The following is a 25,639-nucleotide window of genomic DNA, read 5'->3' on the forward strand; positions in this document are numbered from 1 at the left end:
TTATTACAAAATTCCTTGACTTAAATTATTTAATGGAACTGGGAATGAGGCTTAGGGTTAAAGTACTTGCCTAGCATGCCTATAGCCCTAGATTCCATTCTTCAGTACCACATAAAAAGAAAAAATTGGAAGCGATGCTGTGGCTCAAGTAGTAGAGCACTAGCCTTGAACACAGAGAGGCTTGGGAACAGAGTCCAGACCCTGAGGACCAGCAAAATAAATTAATAATTCAATTTAAACCGTTTTGAAATTTAAGCCACATATATGCATATGTTTAAAATGTCAACATGTCTCATTTAATCTTTTTTTTCCAATTTTTATTATCAAACTGATGTACAGAGAGGTTACAGTTTCATACGTTAGGCATTGGATACATTTCTCATTTAATCTTATTTGTATGAATTCACAACAAACATCAGTACTAAAACAATAATCTTAAAAAATTAAGCAGGAAAAACTGAATTCACAAGCAAAAAAATTTGAAGTTATTAATTTGGGAATAAAAATTCTCCTGTTGAATTTGCACATTATTTTTCTTCTTAAAGAGACTCAGACTTAGTTTCAAAGGGAGAATTTTCTTCTGTGTATCATACTTTTAGTCTAACTAGAGAGTTAAAAACATAAATGGCATCTCGCAGATTAAGTTTTATTGTGAGCACTTGAGTGTTTTTTCAAAGTTCTTTTTCTGACAAATATTTCTAATACTGTTGAGAATAAATTTTGAGAAATACTTCTATTTTAACTTATTTTTAATTAAAATATTAATGAAAAATGTCTAAGAAACTTTAAAATCATCGTTTCTTAGGGAACTTTGAAAGGCCTTTACCAACTTAGTTACAATTATTACTATTTCAAAGAAATAACATTATCTAGGTTGCTTCTAATGGAAGTCAAGGTACTTGCTTCACCTAAACAGACAAATTGGCATGTTTGCTTAGCAACAGCAGCTGAACCCTTCTGTTGTGGAACATTCTCTAGGAGTGATAAGGGAGGAGGAGGAAAACTGGGAGGACAACCGATTAATCTGTTTTTCCTAGCTAGGGATGGAAGCCTCGTAGTTTAGAAGGGGAAGGCTTTTTAAGTGATAGTATTTAGATTAGCAAAAGTCAACCTCTCCCACAAGATAGTCAGAAAGGATTACTATAGTAGTGAAACTTTTAGCTGTGTGGATAACTTACTGTGTGCTGAGTGGATAACACTAAATGGTTTTGGGTGTTGTTTTTTTCTGTTGTTGTTGTTCTGGGTTTTTTGGACAGTAGTCCAGACCAACTAGGAACTGGCATTCCTCCTACCTCTGCCTACCTAGAGCTGGAATTATAGGTATGTGATGATGTCTGGCTAGCCCTATTGAGTTTTCACCTATATGTAAATATTTACAATAAAGTTTAGTTATAAATTAGGTATGGTAAAGTCCTTAATAACATGAACCATGGAACAAGCCTTTTTGAAAACCTGTTAATCCTGAAATATTCTTGAAATTTAGTTTTTTCTGTCTATGGTCCACAGATGACTGTTCACAGAAACATGCAGAACTACTGTATTTAGTAATAGATTAAAGAATGGATTATGGTCTTAGTTCACTTCAAGGTAGTAAGTGCAATCAATAGAAAGACATCAGTAGGTTTAAAAAGTTGAAATCTTAGTAGCAGGAGGATATTAGCTAACAAGTTTTCCTCAGTAAATTTGGGAACGTGTGTGTTTCACAAATAATATAAATGCTATCCTTTACAGGGCTCAATCGATCAAGTTAGAAGCACAAGTGTTTTCGCAATACTTTTCTTAGCATAATTTTTTTAAAATAAAAAATCTTAGCCAAGGCCCGAAACGAAGAGTTATCATTCATGTAGAAGTACTATATGTTGTTTTGAAGACTATCGCTTTATTTTAGATGATGTATTTTGAAATCAGTACTGTATATTATTAGAAAATTTCCATTTCTAGCCTATCTCACAAGCAGGGTTTTGCTTAGTGTGACTTGTCTTGAAGATGCCTCTTTTCCACAGGGAAAACCTGTCTAAAATGCCCGGTCCTTCCTGTCTAGCCGTCCCCATGCCCAGGGCAGGAGACCTTTGGAAGCGCGGGGCGGCCCACTGCCCCGAGCGCCCGCACTCCGAGCCGGCTGGCCAGGGCAAGATGGTGGAACCGCGAACCAGGACACAATGGGGAGGGAGGAGTGGGGAAAGAAGGAAAGTAGAATGGGGTCCAGGGCTGAGAAGGCCACACACAGGTAGTGCGGGACTTGAATGGAAATGACAGAAACACCGGGCCTCTTGCCGGCTGAGCTCGAGGCCGTGGAGAGCCGCCGGCTTGGATAGGAGGATCAGCTCCGCGGCTGCAGGCGTGAGAACCCGAGGGAGCTAGGCGGGGCGCGTCACTCAACCTCCCAGACACCACCACGGGTGACTCAGAGCTCTCCGCCCCGCCCTGCCCTGCCCCCCGTAGCCCCGCCCCAACGCCGGCGGCTCCGCCCCGCCCTCGGTGGCCCCACCCCCAGGGGGGTGGAGTCTCACTCTGGTCTCCGCCCCAGTCTCGGGGCGGGCCGGAGTCTGAGGAAGAGGAAGGGGACGAGGACAACGAACGACGGGGCGGCGGAGGGCGAGCCGGAGGAAGAGGAGGCCGACCAACAAGATGGCCCCTGCTGCAGGAGCAGCCTCGGCAGCAGCAGGTGGGGGGCTGGAGGCGGCGTTAGCGGTGGCGGTGACGGCCGTGGCCAGGCGGCCTGGGACAGAGTCAGAGTCGATGATGGCAGCGGCGGCGACGGCGGCTGCCGCGGCGACGGTGACGGCCGCGGAGACTCGGAGCTGAGAGGAGCTGCTGCTCGGACCAGCGCGGTGAGCGGACGGCGGGCGGGCGGGTGGTGGCGTGGGGAGCGGGGCGGCCGCGGCCACCGTCGGGAACAATAGGCGGCCGCGGCGGGCCAGGCGCTGTCCTCGCCCGCCCTCGGCTCCTGGCCGGCCGGGCGGCTCAGCTTGTCAGTAGCCGGCGTCCTTTAGGCCTCAAGCCTCCGCGTGCCGCGGGGAGGGCCTGCCCGGGGCGGTAGGCCGCGGGGGGGGGGCGGTGCGGACGCTGCCCCGAGCGAGGAGAGGCCGGGGGAAGGCCCGGGCTGGAGCGAGGGGGCCGCGAGGGGGCCGCGGGCGGGCGGGCGCCTAGGAAATGCGGTGCCGACCCCCCGTCTGTGGGGAGGGGACCGAGGAGGGAGGAGGGCGTCTGTAAACAGGCGCCGCCTCGGCCTGACAGCCACTGACATCTTCCTCCCTTAGCCTTAACTGTGGCATTTACTGGGTCTGTTTCTCTGGGGCTGCTAAGATCAAGCCCGCATAGGCAGGCTTTCTACCAGACTGCCAAGGAGAAATTGTGGATGCAGGTGTCTTTTTTTTTTTTAATTTAAAGAAGTGTCACAACCTCCCCCCAAATACACACGGTAAAGAGTGGTAAGGGAGGGACAAACCACTCCAAAACATCTCTAAAGCATCAATTCCCAGTAAACATGTTATGCTACCTCCACCCCCCCCCCCCCATCGCTCTTGGTTAAGGGTGAGTTGGAACAAGGGCTCTTTTGGAGCGGTAATAATATAAGTCTTGACATCCCAGAATAGTCTTTGAAACTGGAAACAAAGCCACTTACGGGCAAAGCGGAAACAAATTGCATGGTTTGAGCAGAACTTTTCTGCCAACCAGCCTTTTTGAATTATTGATGTGTAGCTGAAGAGAAGTATCATAAGCACAAACATACTTATGGAGGCTGTGCTCCAGAAGGGAGCCGTGGTCTTACAACTTCTTGTGGTCCTTTACTTGTTCCGATTTTGCCTTTTACTAATTTGTTCTACTCTTTCCTCTAAGTTTGAAGCTAGATTTTCTAAAGCATATTTTGTTTAAATTTCAAAATCTTTCTAAGTAACTTTGACAAACTAGAAACAACTGTAGTGAATGTTTAGGCTTACTAGTGATAACCCTTTATATTTGTGTATTTTTACTGTAGTAGTATCTGAAACTTTAGAGTTACCTATTATTTTTGCGAAGGTTAAAATTTCAAGGCATTTATACTCATTTCCAGGTGAGGAGAAAAGATTATGCTCTACTTTGTACCAATGAATAAAGAAATTTATACTAAAGTTGCTTGAATGCATCCAAGAAGATTGCTTTCCACTGTTGAGTATTCACTTGCATAGTCTTGTGTAAGGGCATTAGCTTGCTTTAAATTATCTTTAGTTGTACAAAGAAGATGCCACATAGCCTATGAATACAGTGCGACTTGATCAGTGTCACCCCCTTCAGCATACTCACCACTCTTCCACCCACTCTTTCCTTTATTTTTCTTAATTTTGTGGTATATACAATGAATCTTTGACTGCATTCTCCTCCCTCCCCCTTTGATTTGTCAACCCTCTCCTCTTGGCCTCACCCCTCCTCTTAGATGTACCCATTTCCTAGTGTTCCTAATCTTTCTAAAAGATTGTACTATCTGAGCTCTCCATAGAGTCTGGTTGATAGATAGATATCTATATATTTATAAAGATATATAGAGATCTATATATATCAGCTCTGGAGTCTATGCTGCATCCCAATATAGAGAGATATAGTTTTATATCTATCTATCTATCTATTTCAGTTACTTCATTTGTAACCACTTGCTTACTGTCCAACTTGTTTAGAGCTTGTGTTCTGTTTTTTTAAGTTATCTTCCATTATTTCTCCCCCTCCCCCATCTCTTTTACCCTCTCTCTCTTTGTACCCCCTTTAATTTTTTTGAGATCTAGTCCTGCTTTTCAATCTAGTCTGGCTTCCTCAAACTTTCATTCTTTCTGTCTCAGCCTCCAAAATTACCAAACCCAGCTTAGTTCACATTCTTAAAAGTGTGCAAAGAAATTAGTTAATAGCTTTTACCCATTTTTTACAACAAATATCTGGTTAGGATTGGTGCCTGTCTGCTATCATTAAGAGCATTGTCTGGTGGCTGGGAATATGGCCTAGTGGCAAGATATCTGGTTAGGATTGGTACCTGTCTGCTATCATTAAGAGCATTGTCTGGGGGCTGGGAATATGGCCTAGTGGCAAGAGTGCTTGCCTCATATACATGAAGCCCGGGTTTCAATTCCCCAGCACCACATATATAGAAAACAGCCGGAAGTGGTGCTGTGGCTCAAGTGGCAAAGTGCTATCCTTGAGCAAAAAGAAGCCAGGGACAGTGCTCAGGCCCTGAGTCCAAAGCCCAGGACTGGCAAAAAAAAAAAAAGAGCATTGTCAGGTTATATGAAATATATTGGGCAGCAGTGATTCCTAGTTTCCCCATAAGAGTTATGGTGAATAGTAATTGCATAAACATGGAAATTGAATCATTTGTTTAGAATTTATAATGAGTGAATATTAGTAAGGCTTTTTATTTTGTTTTTTTGCCAGTCCTGGGGCTTGAACTCAGGGCCTGAGCACTGTCTCTGGCTTCTTTTTTTTACTCAAGGCTAGCACTCTACCACTTGAGCCAAAACACCACTTCCTGCTTTCTCTGTAAATGTGGTGCTGAGGAATCAAACCCAGGGCTTCCATGTATATGAGGTGAGCACTTTACCACTAGGCCATATTTCCAGGCTTTTTATTTTATACCTTCCATAATGTGGATGTTTTGATCTTTTCGGGGGTGGAAAAAGAACCACTTTTACAGGACTCCTACTAATGTCTTTCTGAGACATACATATTTTAGAAAGGAGATCAGTTTTTGTAAGTGCTCTAGTTTGTATTTTTCCCATGTTAAATTTTATTGTCCTTATAATTTTAAGGTCTGTATTGCTATGATGCTTAAATTCATCTTTAATCCTAAACCTATTAGAACAATAGTACTAGTTTATGACTTTGTAAATTTTAGGTGGTTAATGTAGCTTAAGGAAAAAAAATTTTTTTTTGTAAAGGCCTGACTTAATTTGTGTGATAGAATTTTCCTGAAACAAAGATATTTATTTCAAGTACTAAGATTTTCGTTTTGAAATTGGATATTTACCAAACTTACAAGGTAAATCTGAGTCCCATTTTCAGGTTGACATGACAAATTTCCTGGAGAATTGTTTTTATTTATTTTGTGTCAAAGCTGTTTAACATGTGATTCCTTAATCATGTGTTCTGTACCAATGCTCAGTCTATTTCAGTTTGGATTTTACTCAAGTAATATTTAAATATTTTCTAATAGGAAGTTTGGGGTGGGAAGTGACATTGTAGCTTGGGAATTCGTTTTTTTTGCAGAGTGTAGTTCAAGTGGTAGAGCCCTTGCCTAGCAAGGGCAAAGCCATGGGTTCAGTCCCTGGTACTGCAGAAATAAATACATATATACAATTTGTATTTTCTTGGTAATATTAAGAGTTAATATTCATTATCATTCATAATTGCTCTGTTAGAAGAGGTTGGAAAGGGAAATTTTGTGCATAATATAAATAACAAGGCTGAGAGTATGGCTCAGTGGTAAAGTACTTGCCTAGTGATTCCTGAGAATCTGAGTACTACAAGAAAAAAAATCCAAAACAAACAAAAAAAACAGTTTTTTAGAGCATATCTGTTGAGTGAATAACGCATTATATCATTTAATACTAGTTATGCAACAATGTTGGTATTGTCCTTATTTTACATATAAAGAATGAGTCTAGGAGAAGCTTAGTAATAGCAAAAAGGACACATAATTACTAGGAAGGAATATGCTTGTACCCAGGTCTTGTGACACAAATGAGATGCTTTACTACTGTCACCATATTATACTATTATACTTAGAAGATCTTTTGAAGCAGTCTGCTGAGTGTCCATTTTTATACTGTCAACTATGTTTTGTAACACTATATTTACCTTTAGTCTTGATTTGCTTTCTGTTATTATTTGTATGCTGTCAGCTATTCATGTTTAAGTAATTTAAATACTTAGGAGTTCACTTAAATACATAGGAAACACTTGTTTTTGTTTTTAGCAGATCCGAATACTGTATAATACAAACTCATTCTGTTTATACAGATTTGTGTTATTGCTATAATTGTTTCATGGCTCTAACTTATTATGTAAGCTTTTATTGTACCTTTAAATGCTTTATGGCAATTTAAAAATAACTTTAGTAATATTCAATGATATTAAAATTTGGTCAGCTCGTGTTAAACATTCTTCATTTATAGGATCTTTTTTCTCCCTTTAAGCCACAGATCATTTAGAATTCTGTAATATTTTTATTTCTAGCCCCTAAAGTTTGACATGAAGTTTAATGGGGTCTAGTCAGTCTACTCTTACATATGTCATGAGATTGGTCAAGACCCAACGAAAGGAAGAATAAACTGATAAATGATCCCTGCTTGGTGAACACTTTGGATCAGGATGTTCCTTGGCTGGGTATTCTGACCTGGTTTAGCTTTGGCCCTGTCAGGATTGAGTTCAGAGGGACTTAACTTCTCAGATTATCATCTACCAAAACAGTCACAAATTTCATAATCAGGCTAGCCTCATTGCCTAAAATCTACTCTAATAACTTTTTCTTTAGTTTAATCCTGGAGAATAGGCTAGATTGGCTTTATAGGTTGTAAGAATAGCATTGCTAGGCATTTATGAAAATGATTTTTTTTTTTTTTTTGCCAGTCCTGGGGCTTGGACTCAGGGCCTGAGCACTGTCCTTGGCTTCTATTTGCTCAAGGCTAGCACTCTACCACTTGGAGCCACAGCTTCACTTCTGCCTTTTTCTATATATGTAGTGCTGAGGAATCTAACCCAGGGCTTCATGTATTCGAGGCAAACACTCTACCACTAGGCCATATTCCCAGCCCCGAAAATGAATTTTTCTTACTCCAGAAGTTCTTAAAATATTCCTTATATTTTCAGGTAAGAGTTTTACCAGTCTCCAGTAATATGGCCCTACAAAGATAATTAACCTTAGTATATTATTTCTGGTTTTGGCCAGAATTGTTAATGTTTACTTCCTAATTTGAATTGCTTGGTTGTTGTTGTTACTACTGTTGTTACATAGCCCAAGTTGGCCTTGAGTTTGAGATTCTCTGTCAGCTGCCTAGGATGCTTGGCTTATTGGAATATGCATCACAGCTTTTTGTTTTGTTTTGTTTTGTTTTGAATTATCTATTAGCTCATAATGTTTTCCCAGTTGAACTTTGGGGAAACAGTTTTCCCCAAATTGGAGTTTACCATATATTCTCACTATTGCACTGACTGAAATAGAGATATTAATTTTTTCCACTTTTTTGGTGTCTGTATCTGTATATACACACGTGTGTATATGTGCATGCACACCAGTATTGGGGCTTACATTTAGGACCTTTTTGCTCTTGTTTACATTTTTCAGTTAAGGTTAGCACTCTACCACTTGAGCCACACCTGCATTTCCTGCTTTTTGCTGGTTAATTGGAGCTAAAGAGTCTCTGGGATTTTGTCTGTAGTGGCTTCAAATTGAGATCCTCAGATTTCAATCTTCTGTGCAGTTAGGGATAATAGGTGTGAGCCACCAACACCTACCTTCACATCATTGTGAATAATTGTGTCATTGTAATAGATTCTAAACACGTATATAATATACCAATATCAGATTCACTATTTCTACTATTCTCTTATTCTCCTCCCCATAGCAGTATTCTTTTGAAACTTATCATTTTAGCAATGTTTCTTAACTAACATCAGTATACTCCTTGATGCTTATTTCTATGCATATGTTAATAATTTCACAGTGTATATTATTTTTAAATCTCCCAAGATTTAAATAGTATTTATGTGTGGTAGCAATGTGGTTCATTTTGTTTTTGTATTTGGGGGCTTTATTTTTCCTTTTTAGTTGTTTTTCAGTCTCTTGCCATGTAGCCTAGGCTGTTGTTGAACTTGGCAATCCTTGTAGCTCAGTGCTTCACTAGGTATAGTAGACATGCTGTTAGAAATTCTTTGAGAAAAAAATAGAGACTCAAAAAATAAGTGTAAGGGGGGTAAATCTAAGAAAAAATGTTGAATAAAAGAATTTGGGCACAGTGTTCAGCCGTGGGAGATGGGTAAGTAGAGATGGGGCCTTTTGAGGCCAGCCTGGGGCAACAACAAGAGACCCTTTTTTGGTTTGCTTGTGTGCCCCTATTGGGGCTAGAATTCTGAGTCTTAGTGCTGTCCTCTGGCCTCTTCTGCTCAAGGCTAGACTGCCATTTGAGCCACACCTCCATTTCCAGCATTTAATGATTAATTGGAGATAGGAGTCTCCTTGGCTTTCCTGCCCCTCCTTGATCCTCAGATTTCAGCCTCCAGTGTAGATAGGATCACGGGCTGGAGTCACCAGCATCCAGCCAAATGTAAATACTTTTTTAAGTCAAAGGGGTGTATTGTCCATGCTGTACTTTTGAATATACCATTTGGCTTTTCTTTCAGTTACTGATAACTTATGCTACATGATTAAGAAGCTAAATTTAGGCATGTTGTGTTTCTAGGTACTTTTATGTGCTTATCATTTTTAAAACCCCAAAAAGAGATTCTAGATTTATTAAAAGATTATAAAGTTGCACATAAATGAAGGGACAAAGAGAGAACAAGTGCAGCAGTGGTATTTACTAGACACTATGTTGAAAACTACACAACTTGTGAGTGGGGATGGGAGGAAAAAACTGGGAGAGAGGGAGGGAAGGGGTGGCATTGTCCAAAATGAAATGTACTCTTTACCTGACTTAGGAAACTATAACCCATTTGTACATCACCTTTGTAATATTTTTTAAAATTTTAAAAAGTTTATTAAGTCAATGGAAATAAACTTTTAAATTCAACTCCAGTGACAGTATTCAGCATAACCATTTTCTCAAATACTTTATATGGCCAGATGGTGGTGGCTGGCTCTGTAATCCTAGCTACTCAGGAGGTTGAGATCTGAGGATCTCCATTCCAAGCCAGCTGGGCAGAAAAGTTCATGAGAGATTCTCATCTCCAATTAGCCATTCAAAAACCAGAAGTAGTTCAAGTGGTAGAGCACTAGCCTTGAGCACAAAGGGACTCAGGACAGCACACAGGTCCTGATGTCAAGCCCCACAACTGTCAAAAACAAAACAAAAAGCTTTATATGGAATTGGTAAATGTAAAATTATGCCTTAATGTATAATCATGTCTTAATTATATGAACAATTATCAGATATTTAGTGGTTTTTAAACAACCATTTATTTGCTTAAAGTTTTGTGAGTACTCAATTTGGATTGAGTCTGGCCAAGTGATTCTTCTGCTGGTCTCCCCTGAAGTTTCTTGTATCATTTAAGTCATCTGGGTCAGATTAAAGCTGGTTATTTGGGGACCTGCACTAGGAAAGCTTTTGTTTTTCTATAGTGTAGTTAGTGTAGCCAGTTCAGGTATCCTCACATTTTATGACTGGAAGAGTAGAAATGGCTAGATCTTTTTTTTTTTTTTGCCAGTCCTGGGCCTTGGATTCAGGGCCTGAGCACTGTCCCTGGCTTCTTTTTGCTCAAGGCTAGCACTTTGCCACTTGAGCCACAGCGCCACCTCTGGCCGTTTTCTGTATATGTGGTGCTGGGGAATTGAACCCAGGTCTTCATGTATATGAGGCAAGTGCTCTTGCCACTAGGCCATATCCCCAGTCCCATGGCTAGATCTTTTGAGAGTTAATTTTAGGAATGCTCTTTTAACTTTACTTCTGTTGCATATAACTGTTTAAAGTAATTCAAAGCCACCCAGATTGATGGGCTGGGAAAATGATCCGATCGATCTCTTTCTGGAAAGAGCTGAGTACTAAAATAAATAATTAAGAAACCTACCACTTGATCCTCACTCCAGATCATTGCTCCATTCCTTCCTCTCTTTATTTCCGGTTCCCTTTGTTCCTCCTTCCCTCCCTCTCTCCATCCCCTCCTTACTTCCCTCTCTCCTTCCCTCCCTCCCTCTCTCCCTTCCTCCCTTCCTTCCTCTCCAGGACCTTGTGAATACTAGATGAGTACTGTACAACTGAGCTATGCTCCCAGTTCATAATATGTTTGGAATTCTTCTGAATGGGAGATTTGTCTCCTTTTCATCATTTCACCAGTTGCTTATGCATATTAGAATGAATTCCTTGATACATACTTTATACTTTGGGCTATAATCTATAACCATTTATTTTGTTGCTTAAATTTTCTCAGTTTCTATAACTTTGAATGTAAGTGTTAATAAGTAAATAATAGCACTTTGCAAATTTATCTGCTTTTTTTCTAATAGGTTAGAATTAATAGATCCTATATTTAGATCTCTGACTGAAAGTTAATTTTTTATATGATATGATGTAGCATTTACAAATTTATTCTCTTACATAAGTCTAACTAGCACTATTTGTTGAAAATGGTCATCTTTCCCTCATTGAGTGATTTTGGCACTCTTATCAGTTGACCCATTTTGTTCCACCCATCTAGGTCTTTGTAGTAATTTCTTTTTTTTTTTGGCCAGTCCTGGGTCTTGGACTCAGGGCCTGAGCACTGTCCCTGGCTTCTTTTTGCTCAAGGCTAGCACTCTGCCACTTGAGCCACAGCGCCACTTCTGGCCATTTTCTGTATATGTGGTGCTGGGGAATTGAACCCAGGGCCTCATGTATATGAGGCAAGCACTCTTGCCACTAGGCCATATCCCCAGCCCCTTTGTAGTAATTTCTGAAATCAAGATTTAACCTCTGGCTATGTTCCTCTTTTTAAGATTGTTCTAGCTATTCTAGTGTCCTTCCACTTTCATTAAAATTTTGGGTTAACTTGTCACTTTCTACAAAGACGCTAGCTGGTTTTTTTCTATGTACTTGGCTCTTTCCTTTTTTTTTGGTGGTACTGGGATTTTGAACTCAGGGCCTGAAGCTTACTAAGCAGTCTGTTTCTTTCCGAAATGTTTTGTAAACTGGCCTGGCCTTGGTGGCTCATGCCTGTAATCTTGTCTAATCTGTAGGCTGAGATCTGAGGATCGCAGTTGGAATTCAGCCAGGGCAGAAAAAGTCCACAAGACTCTAATCTCCAATTAGCCACAGTTCAGGGAGAGCACCCAGGCCCTGAGTTCAAGCCCTACAACAACAACAACAACAAAAAAAAACCCAAAAAGTTTTGTGTCTCTCATATTATAATTTCTTTTTGAAGTTATTTTAAGTGGAAAGCTTGTCTTTTTTTTTTAATTGTGGTTTTTCTATGCTAGGGATTGAACTCAGGGTTTCAAGTGTGCCCACATTCTACCACTAAGCTATATTCCCAGCCTAGAATGAAAGGAAATTAAGAATTAAGAATCATGCCTCTGTACAGAAACAACTAATTTTTGTGTGTTGGTCTTATATTGCCTGACTTTTTAAATTGATTTGTTAGGGTTTTTTTTGTCTGTTTGTTTTTGTTTTTTGTCTTGGGGCTTAGGTACTGTCCTTGAGCTTTTTCTTTATTCCTTTTTTTTTGTTGTTGTTGTTGTTGTTCAAGGCTGGTGCTCTACCATTTGAGCCATAGCTCAAATGCAGATGAGGGTCTCATGGACTTTCCTGCCCTGGTTGGATTGGAACCAGGTTCCTCAGATATCAGTCTACTAAGTAGCTAGGGTTAAAGATGTGAGCCACCAATGCCAGGCCTAGCTCTGGTTTTTGTGAGCATTCTTTGAGATTTTCTACATAGAAGGTTGTATCAGTGAGTAGACAGTTTTACTTCTTTTCCACTTTAGTGCCTTTCATTTCTTGTTGTCTTAATTGTTTTGTCATTCAATATGGTGCTTAGTAGTAGTGTGAAGTAGATGACCTTATTTGGTTCCTAATCTTGAGGAATCTTTAGTCTTGGTCTATTGAGTATGATGCTGGGGCCTGGGAGGGGGGCAGTGTTTAACAGTTGAGAAAGTCCTGTCCTAGTCCTAATTTCTTTGTTGTGTTGTGTTTTGTTTTCCTTTTGGTACCAGGGCTTTAAACAAGACTTCTTGCTCTTGCTTGACTTTTTTGCTCATGGCTGACACTCTATATCTTGGACCAGGCCTCCAGTCAGCTTTTTAACTGGTTAATTGGAGATAGTCTTTCAAACTTTTTATTGGACTAACTAGCTTCCAATTAGGATCCTCTTTTTATTGTGAACATTTGCCTCTACGTTCACAATTGTTATTTGTTAATCAGGTTTATCATTGTGTCCCAAAAATCCATTTTGCAGCAGGACTGATTTCAAAAGTTGTCTTAAGGAACTACTTAAAGTCTTGAACTTGGCCTATTCTCTAAAATTTATGCATGAATCTTTGTATTGGACTAAACTAATTTAACCTTTATGAGTTAGAAAAGAAGCTTACTTAAGAAGGCAGCATTGCCTGGCGCTGGTGGCTCATGCCTGTAATCCTAGCTACTCAGGAGGCTGAGATCTGAAGATCACAGTTGGAAGCCAGCCTGGGCAGGAAAAGTACTTGAAACTCTTATCTCCAATAACCACCCAGAAAAAGCCAGAAGTGGCATTGTGGCTCAAGTGGTAGAGCTCTAGTCTTGAGCACAAAGAGGCTTGGAAACAGCACCTAGGCCCTGAGTTCAAACTCCAGAAAGACACCCCCCCCACACACACACAAAAAGAAAAAGCAGTTAATATGATCATGAACAAACCGAAATGCATAGTATATTCTAAAATAGTACTGATTTTGGTAATCAGTTCTTGTGTTCTTGATACTTGAACTGACCTACCACTACATAGTGATAACATTTACATACATTATAGTATATGTAATTTTTTTTGCCAATCCTGGGGCTTGGACTCAGGGCCTGAGCACTGTGTCCCTGGCTTCTTTTTGTTCAAAGCTAGCACTCTACCTCTTGAGACACATTTCACTTCTGGCTTTTTCTACATATGTGGTGCTGAGGAATCATGTATGCAAGGCAAGCACTCTACTACTAGGCCACATTCCCAGCCCCATATGTAATATTTTAAAAAATCATTTTTACTGTTTGGCATAATCCATACATTTTCCATGCCAGCCATCTGTTTCTTTAAAAGGTAGTATTGTGTTTTGTTTTGGTTTTGTTATTTTGCCAGTCCTGGGGACTGGACTCAGGGTCTGAGCACTGTCCCTGGCTTCTTTTTGCTTAAGGCTAGCACTTGAGCCACAGCGCCACTTCTGGCCATTTTCTATATATGTGGTGCTGGGGAATTGAACCCAGGGCTTCATGTATATGAGGCAAGCACTCTTGCCACTAGGTCATATTCCCAGCCCCCTAAAAGGGGGTACTTTGGGCCTGACAATTTCATTCTGTTATTTTTTGATATACTAATCTCCTTTAATACAATGCATAAAACTCTTAAAGTGTTCAAATTGCATATATAAAGTTAGAGACTGTTACTTAGCAGTTTTTTAATACTGTGCTTCGGCCTCAGGTCAGGCCCATGCATTTTTTTGTCCTCTTTACTGATTTTCTCCCTAAATTTGGCATTCGTTTGGGTCTAATTTTTTTTCATTGCTGTTATAATAGTGTGGTATACAAAGAGGTTATAGTTACATAAGTCAGGTAAAGAGTTCATTTCTTTTTGGACAATATCACCCGTTTATTTGCTCTCTAAAAATATTTTGTTTGGGCCTGTGAACACTGAAGCCTCTTGAGTTAACCCTTTGCAGCTTTTCTCAACCATTTATCAAGTTCCAGTTTTCAGATTTCTTTTTTTTAATACTGGGGTTTGAGCCAGGGGCCTCAAGCATGCTAGACAAATGCTCTTTTTTTTTTTTTTTGGCCAGTCCTAGGCGGTGAACTCAGCCTGAGCACTGTCCCTGGCTTCGTTTTTGCTCAAGGCTAGCACTCTGCCACCTGAGCCACAGCACCACTTCTGGACAAATGCTCTTATACTGAGCCATACCTATCCCTTTTTTCCCACTTTTTTTTGTTTGTTTGCTTGTTTTTGTGCTGGTCCTGGGGCATGAACCCCCGGCCTAAGCCCTGTTCTTTTGTTCTAGGCACTGAACTTTTTCTCTCAAGTCTAGCACTCTTTATCACTTGAGCCACAGCTCCACTTCCACTTCCAGCTTTTTTTTTTTTTTGGGTGGTTACTTGGAGACAAGTCTCACAGATTTCCCACTGTGATCCTCAGATTTTTAGCTTCCTGAGTAGCTGGGATTACAAGTGTGAGCTAGCCATCAGTGTCTGGCTTTGTTTTTGGTTTTGTTTGGTGTTATTTTGGTAGTTTCTGGGGTTTTTGGCTGTTGGGTTTGGGGGAATTTTGTTTTTGTTTTGCCAGTCCTGGAGGTCAGACACAAAGTCTGGGTGCTATCTTTGACTGAGTTTTTGTGCTCAAGGCTTGCACTCTGTCATTTGAGCCACAGCCACACTTGTGGCTTTTTGGTGGTTAACTGGAGATAAAAGCCTTATAATTGGATTTTCCTGCCCAGGCTAGCTCTAAACGGGGATCCTCAAATCTTAGCTTCGTGAGTAGCTAGAATTACAGACATGAACCACTGGCCCCCAGCTACAGTGGTTATTTTGAAGATTGGAGCCTCTGTTTCTACCCAGGTACATATTTGAGTGCCATCCACCTATTTAGGAGAGAATTTTTACATTCAAAATTGAATCTTGCTGGATGCCAGTGGCTCATACTTGTATTCCTAGCTGTATAGGAGGCTGAAATCTGAGGAACACTGTTGGAAGCAAGTCAGGACAGGAAACTCTGGGGGAGTATTATCTCCAGTTAACCACCAAATAGCCAGAAGTGAAGGTGTGACTCAAGTTGTAGGCCTCCAATCCTGAGCAAAAAGAGTTCAGAGACAATGCCCTCCCTCCTCAATTCAATCCTTTCTCACAGTATTTTATTGCTGGAAAACCTGAAGTGTATTCAAACTTAGATTATTATTTCCTCTAAGTTAATTAATGCTCTGTTGAGAATTTATCACTAAGTATAAAACCGTAATTTATCTTTGTATTTTTCTGCTCTTTGCTTTATTTTTCAAAATGGTTAAAATTTATCACTTTTCTAATATGGTCTTGCATGTTGGTTGCTATAGAAATGTTTCAGAGAAGTAGAAAATTAAGGTCAAGAATGATGATTTTAAAAATTCATCTCATGGGGATAGAAAGTACAAGTTCCAAGATTTTCTTACAAGGTTTTGTTTGATGTAATGTCTTTCATGAGCAACTTTATATTCATATAAGATCCATGTTTTTAATTAGTATATATTCATTGTGCAGAAGAGTTTCCTTGTGATATTTCAATTGTGTGTAATATGCCTTGATAAAATTCACTCCTCCCTAGACTTGGGTCTTAATCCACATCAGTAGTTAGTTTTGGGCTGGTAATGGTGTCCAATATCAAGATTTATTATCTGTATAACTTGAAATAGGTTTTTAGGAGAATTCACCTACTTTGACTTTTTAAATGCCTGCCATAAATGAAATTGAAATAGTAGAATGGCTGATGATAGCAGTGACCACCCGTCATTAAGGCCCTGGATGATTTTTGGTTGAAGCTAGTATTGGTGTTTTTTGGTCAAGAGGGGATGAACAGGAAGAATTAAATGCTGCAAGCTTTATTTTAAATGCCGATTCACATTACTCTGCCCAAGTTGCATTGAGATGTTAAACTGGCTTACTAAAGACTTTGTAAAAATGGCTCCAGAGCAGTAAACAAACTGAAATCTTTGAGATCACACAAGGTGGAAATATGTACAATAACTACACAAGTTATCAGCTGTGCTACAGTGCAGTTTAGTCAATTTAGTTGCACAGGTTTCCATTCTATATATAGTCTGTTTATACTAAATCTGGCCCAAGATTAACATTGTCCACCACTAAAATGCCTCTGCCACTTGGATTTCTGGGCAAATTTTGGGGCCAGAATGCAGTGATAAAAACGCTCAATCTTTTTACAGTGGCCTAGGAAGATTTTCCTAAAGGGCAGTAGATTTTCAAGTGTATTGTGCTTTGTTCTAAAACTTTTATTAAGTACATGCACTTGACAGTATTTTTTTTGACAGTATTGAGGTTATATGTTATGGTGCTATTTTAACTAGTCTAGGTTTATGCTCTTGGACATTTTGCCCATTACTTTTTACAAAGTACTACTTTTATTGCACATTAAGAGAATTTTATATATGTATGTCGTATGTGCATTTCCTTAAACTTCCAATCTTGTTTTGTCTCTTGGAGATAGTTGAACTCAGCTTGACTAGGAAGGGGATGGGACTAGATTCTAAAATTTATTTGGGACCATAGGAATGATGGTTAGTTAGTAAGAAAACTATTCGCATACGACAGATTTCCAGATATTTTTGCTGCTAGTTTTATGTAATATCTATTGAACATTTTGGCAAGTATTTATTTTTGTAAGCCTAAAAGTGATTAACTTTGAAAGTTTAAAGAAACTTGACCAAAAGACAGTACAAAAACACTGACACTTGAATGTTGAATGTCACCACATGCGTGAAATTATATATATTGGGGTAGTGTGAATTTTTAATGTTTAGTCATATGGCAATATAGGCATACCTTTCTGGTGTTAGTAAAAACAAAATTTGTAACTTTGTTTAAATTATGCCAAAGTTTTGATACACATAAGATATAATGAGACACTTCAAAACATGGACATAAAGTGTCCACATATTCAGATGTTTGTTGTGTGAGTTCTGTTTAGTTGTGTGTTTTTATTTTCAGTGAATATTTGACACGTTGCAGTCCTCAAACGTAGTCATCTTTGTTGTATTGGCGTAATCAGTGACTTGTACATTCAGTGATAGCATTTGAGCAAGTTTTATCAGCAAGCAATATTTTGAATTCAAAAATTATGTAAGAAGTTAAACTTGCCAAATGTAAAGATTGAACCTCAAGTCACTGTAGCTTTAGTAATTGCTTATTGTATTAGTTTAGATGCTAGCACTGCATGTTCTGATTTTATTAAAATAAAAAGTTGAACTGCACAGTCTCCTTTGTTGTTGTCAATTGTGGTTATTTTAGAGGTGAAGATAAAGTGCTTTTGCTTGAAAAAAAGTTATCTGTCAAATGAGTATAAAGATGTTTCAGAGAAGTGATTTTGTAGAAAATTTAATGAATTTTTAAAATATTGTTTTTCTTTATCAGGAACTTATAAAACGAACCTGTAATAGAGATGATAAAAATAATTAAAAAACAATGTAGTTTTAGCTATTAAGGCTATTGCTGAGCTCATAAAAATATGGATACTTTGTTTTTTAATTACTCTTTAAATTTGAAGCAAAATTTTGAAAACATTTTATAAAAGACTTCATTATTTTAACATATATATTACATTTTAATTTATGTAACAAACTACCCAACTTATTTTATTTTTTAGTACATATATAGTCATACCACATCACATTATTATAGTTTAGAACTTTCCATTGCTTCCAAAAGTTTCCTCATTGTGGTGACTATTAACTTTCACCTGTAAGGTGATAAGAATTATAGGATATACCAGCCTTAGCATTTGGCTTGCCTGAATTTAAATCTTGGTTCTGGTGCATACTGGCATTGAGTACTTCCCTGTTCTTAAGGCCTTTATTTTTATAACTGTATTATAGCATTGCCTTGAACATTTCATTACAATCCTCTTATCTTAGGGATGCTTTTCAAGACCTCAGTGGATGCCTGGAACCATAGATAATACTGAGCCCTATATATACAGTACTGTATGCATTGTCTATGTTTCTGTATACCTGCAGGAGCATTTCTGCATAGTGTGCCTTTCCATTTCTTTATGCTGTGATACCTCCTTTGCATCACTAATCTTTGGCTTTGGAGCCATACTAAGTGAGAGTTAATTAAATGCAAGCATTGCAGTCCCACCATAATCTGCTAACCAGGACGGCTATTAAGTGACATATTAAGTGAGCAGGTACCATACACATTATAGATCCAATTGACAAAGTTACCTGTGGTCAACAGGGCTTCCAAAGTATATTAAGTGGAAAATTCCAAAATAATTCATAAGTTTTAAATTATACTCTGTTCAGAGTAGCATGGTAAAATTTGTGCCATCTGGAGATGAGTCATTCCATTTGTCCAAAATCAGGAAACTATTATTTTTATAATTTTATTTCATATGTTTGCTCTTGACTGAAAGCGTGCTTATTATAGTCATTAAATCTATGTGATTTAGACACATTTCTATGGTTAAAAGATGATATAAATAGTTGTCTTGGAGAAACTTGGAGAATATTTGGAAAAGTGAGTATGGAGAAAGATATTTAAAGAATAAAGAAATTGGATGGGGCAAGACAGTGGATTAGAAGCATCTGCCACTTTCATTTCTTGAATGAGAAGAATCTGGTGACACAAGAGAGTAGATTTTTATAAGCCAGTACCTAGCTCCCCAACTGGAGGAGGGGAAATTGACTTGAATACAAGGTAAAGCAGATTGTCTTGCCCATGACAAGGGAAAAGCCACTCAAAGCAAGCCTTAAACTCAACACAGGGGTTCGTGAGGTGGTGACTACTCTGGTGTGTGGGGCTACCACTGGTGAAGAAAGGCATTCTGGTCACTTACATTGGAGCGTGATAGATGCCATTTGAGTGTGCCTTTTCTTGAGAATGAGTTACTCTAGAGGCTTATGAAAGAGGAAAAGTCATGTCTCAAGGAGAGCCACAAGATAACAACTACAGAATTTGGATATATGTCAGTCATAGGAGGTGGTTGATAAGAGGGAAGTGTGTCTGTGCCCCCAGAAAAGTAAGTATAAACTTCAGGAAGCTACAGTGTCAGCCTGGACACCAGAGAGGGTAGCTAGGCAGTGCTAGGTGATAGAGACTTTGACTCCCTCCTGTTGAATCACACAGCAGAGACATTGGTGTGGCAGCTATTCATTTGCACTTGGAGAAGTATAGCTGTGACTCATAATTCCCTGCAGAGGTATCATTAGAGGTAGCTGAGAGGCCATAAGCAGCTCCTCTTGACCTGGCAATGAAAGAGCCCTGGGACTCCCCTGTTGAGTCATGCAGCAGATGTACAGATGTGGCAGAGGTGCCATTTGGAGACAGCTGAGATTATAAGAATAACCATTCGTAGTGGTCTGGAGATGTACCTTCATCCAGGAGAGAAATCCTATTACCTGCCACCAGACAGTAATGAGGCTTTGAGCTTGAGGTTTGTAAAGTATGTATTGTCCAGGGCCTGTCCCCTGGGTCCATGTGTTGACTTATGAGTAGGACAATACCCTCTTACCTAGTCATAAAACCAGGCGATTTATACTCTCTCTCTCTCCTGCATGTGCACACACAAACACGAGAGGGGGTGGGGGAGAACAATTGAAAAATCCGTATTTTGTTTTGTATGTCTTTGTTGCTGTTTTAGTTGCGTTGTTTTTCTTTTGATTGGATTATTTGTATATCTTATGTAGGCTATTTTTTAGTTTGTACTTTTTTTTTTGTTGATTTGTTTTGGTGCCAGTCCTGGTGCTTGAACTAAGGGCCTGGGAACTATCCTTGGGCTTCTTTTACTCAAGGCTAGCACTATACCAATTGGGTCACAGTTCCGCTTCTGGTTTTTTTTTTTGGGGGGGGGGGAGGGTAGGTAGGGGATATGGGACAGGTAGTTTATTGGAGATAAGAGTTTCACAGACTCATGCCTGGACTGGCTTCCAGCTGTAGCCATCAGATCTCAGCCTCCTGAGTAGCTAGGAATACAGGTGTGAGCCACTAGCACCTAACTCAGTTTCTACATTTTTTTAATATAAGCCATTTATTCCTCCCTCCCATTTACTTTGTTATTTCTGCTTCTCTCTCCCTTCCTTTTCTCCAAAGTCATATCTGAACCACAACATCTGCCATCCTTAATTTAGGAGTTTGTTTTGTTTTTTGTCTTGATACTGGGGCTTTGACTCAGGACCTCCCATCACTTAGCTTTTTTGTTCAAGGTTGGCACTCCACCACTTGAGCCACAGCCCCACTTCTAGCTTTTGCTGGCTAATTAATCGTAAATTAGAATATTGCAGATTTTTCTACTGAGGATTGCTTTACACTGGAATTCTCAGATATCAGCCTCTTGGGTAGCTAGGATTAAGATGTGAGCTACCAACAACCACCCAGTATGTTTTTGTTTTTTTTCTTCCCATGTTCTCCTCATGTATCCCTAATCCTTCTTCGTTACCTATACTCAAACCAGGTGAGCTTTCTCATCCTAACCAAAGAGGTACACCCACAATGTATTGAGCATTATTAGAATAGATTATTTGACAACTGAGCCACACTTCTTCAATCTAGAAACAGGGAAATATCGCACAACCAATCTATGACCCAGCCATAAGTAATCTGAAATAAGTCACCAAATAAGAGTACACAGGAAATTTACATTTCACAAAAAACTCTCTTATATTCATGAATAAACAAAGCAACATGATTCCCTCAAAAGGCAATAGCTCCACAATAAAGGATTTAAGTAAAGAAGAGGAGGAAATTTCCAACAGTATATTTTTAAAAAATATGAATCACTGCTGAAATTAAGGGGGTGATGTATAACACCTGAACACATTCAATGAAAATATGAACAAAAGTTATTACTAGGGAATTCAAACAATCAGCTGAATGAAATAAGGAAAGTAGTGTAGAATAAGAAAGGAATTCAATAAAAATATAGAAAGTCTTAAAAAAAATCAGATTGAAATTCTGAAATAAAGATCTCACTTGCCCAAATTAAAACCTCAGTAAGCCTAGCTAATAGAACAATACAAATTGAAAATAGGCTATTAAGCATTTAAGGTAAAACAGGAAAGATTGAAACCATTTTTTAAAATATATAAGTAAAAATTAAAGACTTCTCAGACCATGTCACTAGATCAAAACTACAAGTCATGAATATAAAAGGAAAATATGAACAAACTGAAAGTTATAAAAGGAAAAGATATACAAACTAAAAGTATTAAGAACCTACTTAGTAAAATCATAGTAGAAATTTTCTCTAACCTTAAGTGTCTCTAGATGGAGTTAGCTTACAGAACACCAAACAGACTATATCAGGAAACACACACACACACACACACACACACACACACACACACCTAGACATAGGATAATTGAAACACTAAATATCAAAATAAAGAATATTGCAAACTGAAAAGAAGAAACAAGTTGTACAATAGCAAGCCCATTAGAATAAGTAAATTTCTCAACATAAACTCCAATACAAGGATTTCATAGAAGAGCGTGATCATCTCAGTTGACACAGAAAAAGCTTTTTGACAAAGGGACTTTGTATCCATGTTCCTGTCCCGGTATGTTCACAGATGCCATATGGCTTCAATTCCACATCTTCGTTATCTTTTTTTATGTTAAAAGCTTTTAAGAAAGGTGGCTCACACCTATAATTCTAGTTGCTCAGGAGGCTGAGATCTGAGGATCATAGTTCAAAGCTAGCCCGGGCAGGAAAGTTCATGAAATTTTCATCTCCAGTTAAGCAGTAAAAAAAGCCATAAGTGGAGCTCAAGTGGTGGAATGCTAGCCTTGAGCACAAAAACCCCAGGGACAGCCTAGGCCCTATGTTCAAGCCCCAGGACCAATGCATGCACATGTGCATGTGTGCACACATACACATACTCACACAAGTAGAAATAAAAGAAATACACTTAAACTTATAAAGGCTATATATGACATTTCTAACAAACAACATATTAAGTGGGAAAACAAATAATTTCTCCTAAGGTCAAAGATGAGACAAGGATATTGACTCTCCATTCTTATTCAGTATGGTATTAGCCAGAACAATACAGCATGATGAAGAAAAGCGATTCAAATAGGGAAATGACATTAAATTATCCCTACTTATAACTGGTATGTTCATATATTTAACAGATTCTACCACAAAAGTTATAGATCTGATTAAAACACCTCCAGTAATGAAGCAGAATATAAAACCAGTACTCAAAAAGTAGTAGTTTTTCTGTATACCAGTAGTGAATATGCCGAGAAAGAAATCAGGAAAACATTTCTATTCACAATAACCTTAAAACTAGTAAACTACCTTGGTATTAACTGAGGCAGCAAAAGACTTCTACAGTGAAAACTATAGAACCTTAAAGAAATTGAAGAAAGAAGATAGATCTCTCATGATAGGGGGAGGGGGAATGAGGGAGGAGGTAACAAACAGTACAAGAAATGTATGCAATGCCTAACATATGAAAGTATAACCTCTCTGTACTTCAGTTTGACAATAAAAATTTAACAACAACAACAAAAAGAACTACTTAAAAAAATTAAAAAAAGATCTCTCATGCTAATGGGTTGGCAGAATTAATGTAGAAAAAAACAGACATTCTGCCAAAAGCTGTTTGTAGATTCAGTCTTCACAGAATAGAAAAACCAGTAAATAAATTTATATGGAAGTATAAAAGACCCTCCATTACTATTAACAATGCAGGATATTACAATACAGACTTCAAAATTATACCACAGAGCCATAATAACAAAAAGTAGCTTTGTACTGGCATAAAAACCTAAAGACCAATTAAACAAACAAACAAAAAGATCAAGGAATCAAACTATTCAGCTATAGCCATCTAATTTTTAACAAAGGATCCAAAAGCCAAAAACCCACACTGGTAAATAACCTCTTTAACAAATGATGCTCGTTTTAACAAATAGAAAACTGGTTATCTACTTGAAGGAAACTTAGACTTAACTCTTTATCTCTCACCCTGTACAAAAATCATCCCCAAATGGATCAATGAACTCAAACTGTCAGAAAACACAGGGAATAGTCTAGGAGTTATAGGCAAAGGAGGAAGAGATTATAAATTTGTTGTTACAGGCCAGCCCAGGAAAAGTGGTAGTGAAAACCCCTCTCAATACATGTCAGGAGTAGCAATGAACACCAGTAATCCAAGCTTTGCAGGAAGTATTGATAGGTAGGGTAATCATGGTCCAAGACCATCGCTAGGGCCAAGTTAAGATCAGAGTATCAAAGTTTGAAGCCTGCCTAGGCAGAAAAGTCTGAGAGATTCCATCTACAATTAAACAGCAAAACATTGAACTGTAAGTGTGGCTCAAGTGGTCAAATGCCAGCCATGAGCAAGAAAGTCAAGTGAGAGAACAAGGCCTCCATTTCAAGAATCAGTACTGGCACACCAGCAACCTCACATAATACGCCAAGAAAAATAAATAAATAATAATCACTGAAGCAGGAAAGGGCTGGGAACCATGGTTCAAGTAGTAGAGCATGAGACTAAATTCAAACCCCGGTACTGACACCAAACTTTAAAAAAAAAAAAATCCTGTTTTCAATTCTTGTATAAAGTAAATTTGTCTTTCTTTAATAGGGACAATCACTATAATTGATTGGGTTTTTATATATCAGATTTTCTAGTATGCACGATGCTATCAAAACAACATATATGCTAAGTTAGCACAGAAGAGTGAAAAAGAAATCAGTCGCTCTTCCTACCTGCACTTTAAATTAGTGGACCTCGAGAAATAGTGAGAATAATATATTCACAGAGAAATATTGAGAACAATAAAGGATTATCCCCTGCTCCTGCAGTAACTGTATGCTATTAAAAATTATTTTTAGGGCTGGGGATATAGCCTAGTGGCAAGAGTGCCTGCCTCGGATACACGAGGCCCTAGGTTCGATTCCCCAGCACCACATATACAGAAAACGGCCAGAAGCGGGCGCTGTGGCTCAAGTGGCGGAGTGCTAGCCTTGAGCAAAAAGAAGCCAGGGACAGTGCTCAGGCCGAGTCCAAGGCCCAGGACTGGCCCCCAAAAAAAAAAAAAATTATTTTTAGCTTATATGCAAAAATATAAAAATATATGCATTGACAGGATGCTTCATGCTTTCATACATTTATATATTGTATAATGTTTAAATCAGATTAAACATTTATCATTTTATCACTTATTTATCCTCATTTATCATTTTTATGATGAAAATTTTCAGCATCTTTCTAACATTTTAAAATATGCAGTACATTATTGTTATCCATAGTCATCCTACTATGCAATAGCACACTACAATTTCTTGCTCCTAATTTTAATTTAGTACATATAGATCAATCTTCCCTTCACTACCTACTTTGCTCTTTTTAATGGACTCTGCTAGCCACTATTCTGCTTTCTACTTCTGTAAGATCAACTTTTTAAAGATTCTGAAGATTAGTAAGGTCATTGTGTTACTTCTCTATGTCTGGCCTATTTCACTTACTGTAGTGATATGTTCTCTCACATAGAAGATTTCATTCTTTTAAAAGAATATTCCAGTGAATTTGTATCTCATTTTCTTTATCCCCTTTTGAGTTGATGGACACTTAGGGTTTTGTGTTTTTTGTTTTTTTTTCCCATTTGTTGGCTGTTGTGAATAGTGCTATGATGAACTTGTGAGTGTAGATGTCTCTTCAATATGAAGATTTTGTTTCCTTTGAATACCTAAGAGTAGGACTATTGGATCATGTGGTATTTCAATTTTTAATTTTTGAGAAATCTCCATGCTATTTTCCATAATGGCTGTAATAATTTACATTATTGACAACAATGTTCAGCTGTTCCATTTTGTCCACATGACAGCATCTGTTGTCCTTAGTCTTGCTACTAATAGCCAGTTTGGGAATTAAGGCAATATCTCATTGTGGTTTTGATTTGCAGTTCTCTGATTTTGAACATTTTCTCCCACATACCTTTTAGCCATTATGAGAAACATTTCTTTAAATTTACTGCCTATTTGATTAGACTTTTTTTTTTTTTTTTTTTTTTTTTTGCTAGTCCTGGGGCTTGAACTCAGGGGCCTGGGCACTGTC

General features: G+C 38.5%; 1 protein-coding gene across 2 annotated transcripts in view; it reads left to right on the forward strand.

Moving 5' to 3' along the window:
- The first annotated feature begins 2,541 nt into the window (after nucleotides 1-2,541).
- The window catches only part of Rc3h1 (ring finger and CCCH-type domains 1), an 87,307-nt gene continuing 64,209 nt past the window's right edge, over nucleotides 2,542-25,639 (forward strand). Inside the window, exon 1 of one of the 2 annotated variants that reach the window (XM_048356462.1) lies at nucleotides 2,542-2,831. The gene's annotated coding sequence lies outside the window, so the exon portion shown is untranslated. The remainder of the gene's footprint in view (nucleotides 2,832-25,639) is intronic. The other variant, XM_048356461.1, reaches the window with a different exon arrangement.

Source organism: Perognathus longimembris, chromosome 11, assembly GCF_023159225.1.
Source record: "Perognathus longimembris pacificus isolate PPM17 chromosome 11, ASM2315922v1, whole genome shotgun sequence".
NCBI classification, from domain to species: Eukaryota; Metazoa; Chordata; class Mammalia; order Rodentia; family Heteromyidae; genus Perognathus; species Perognathus longimembris.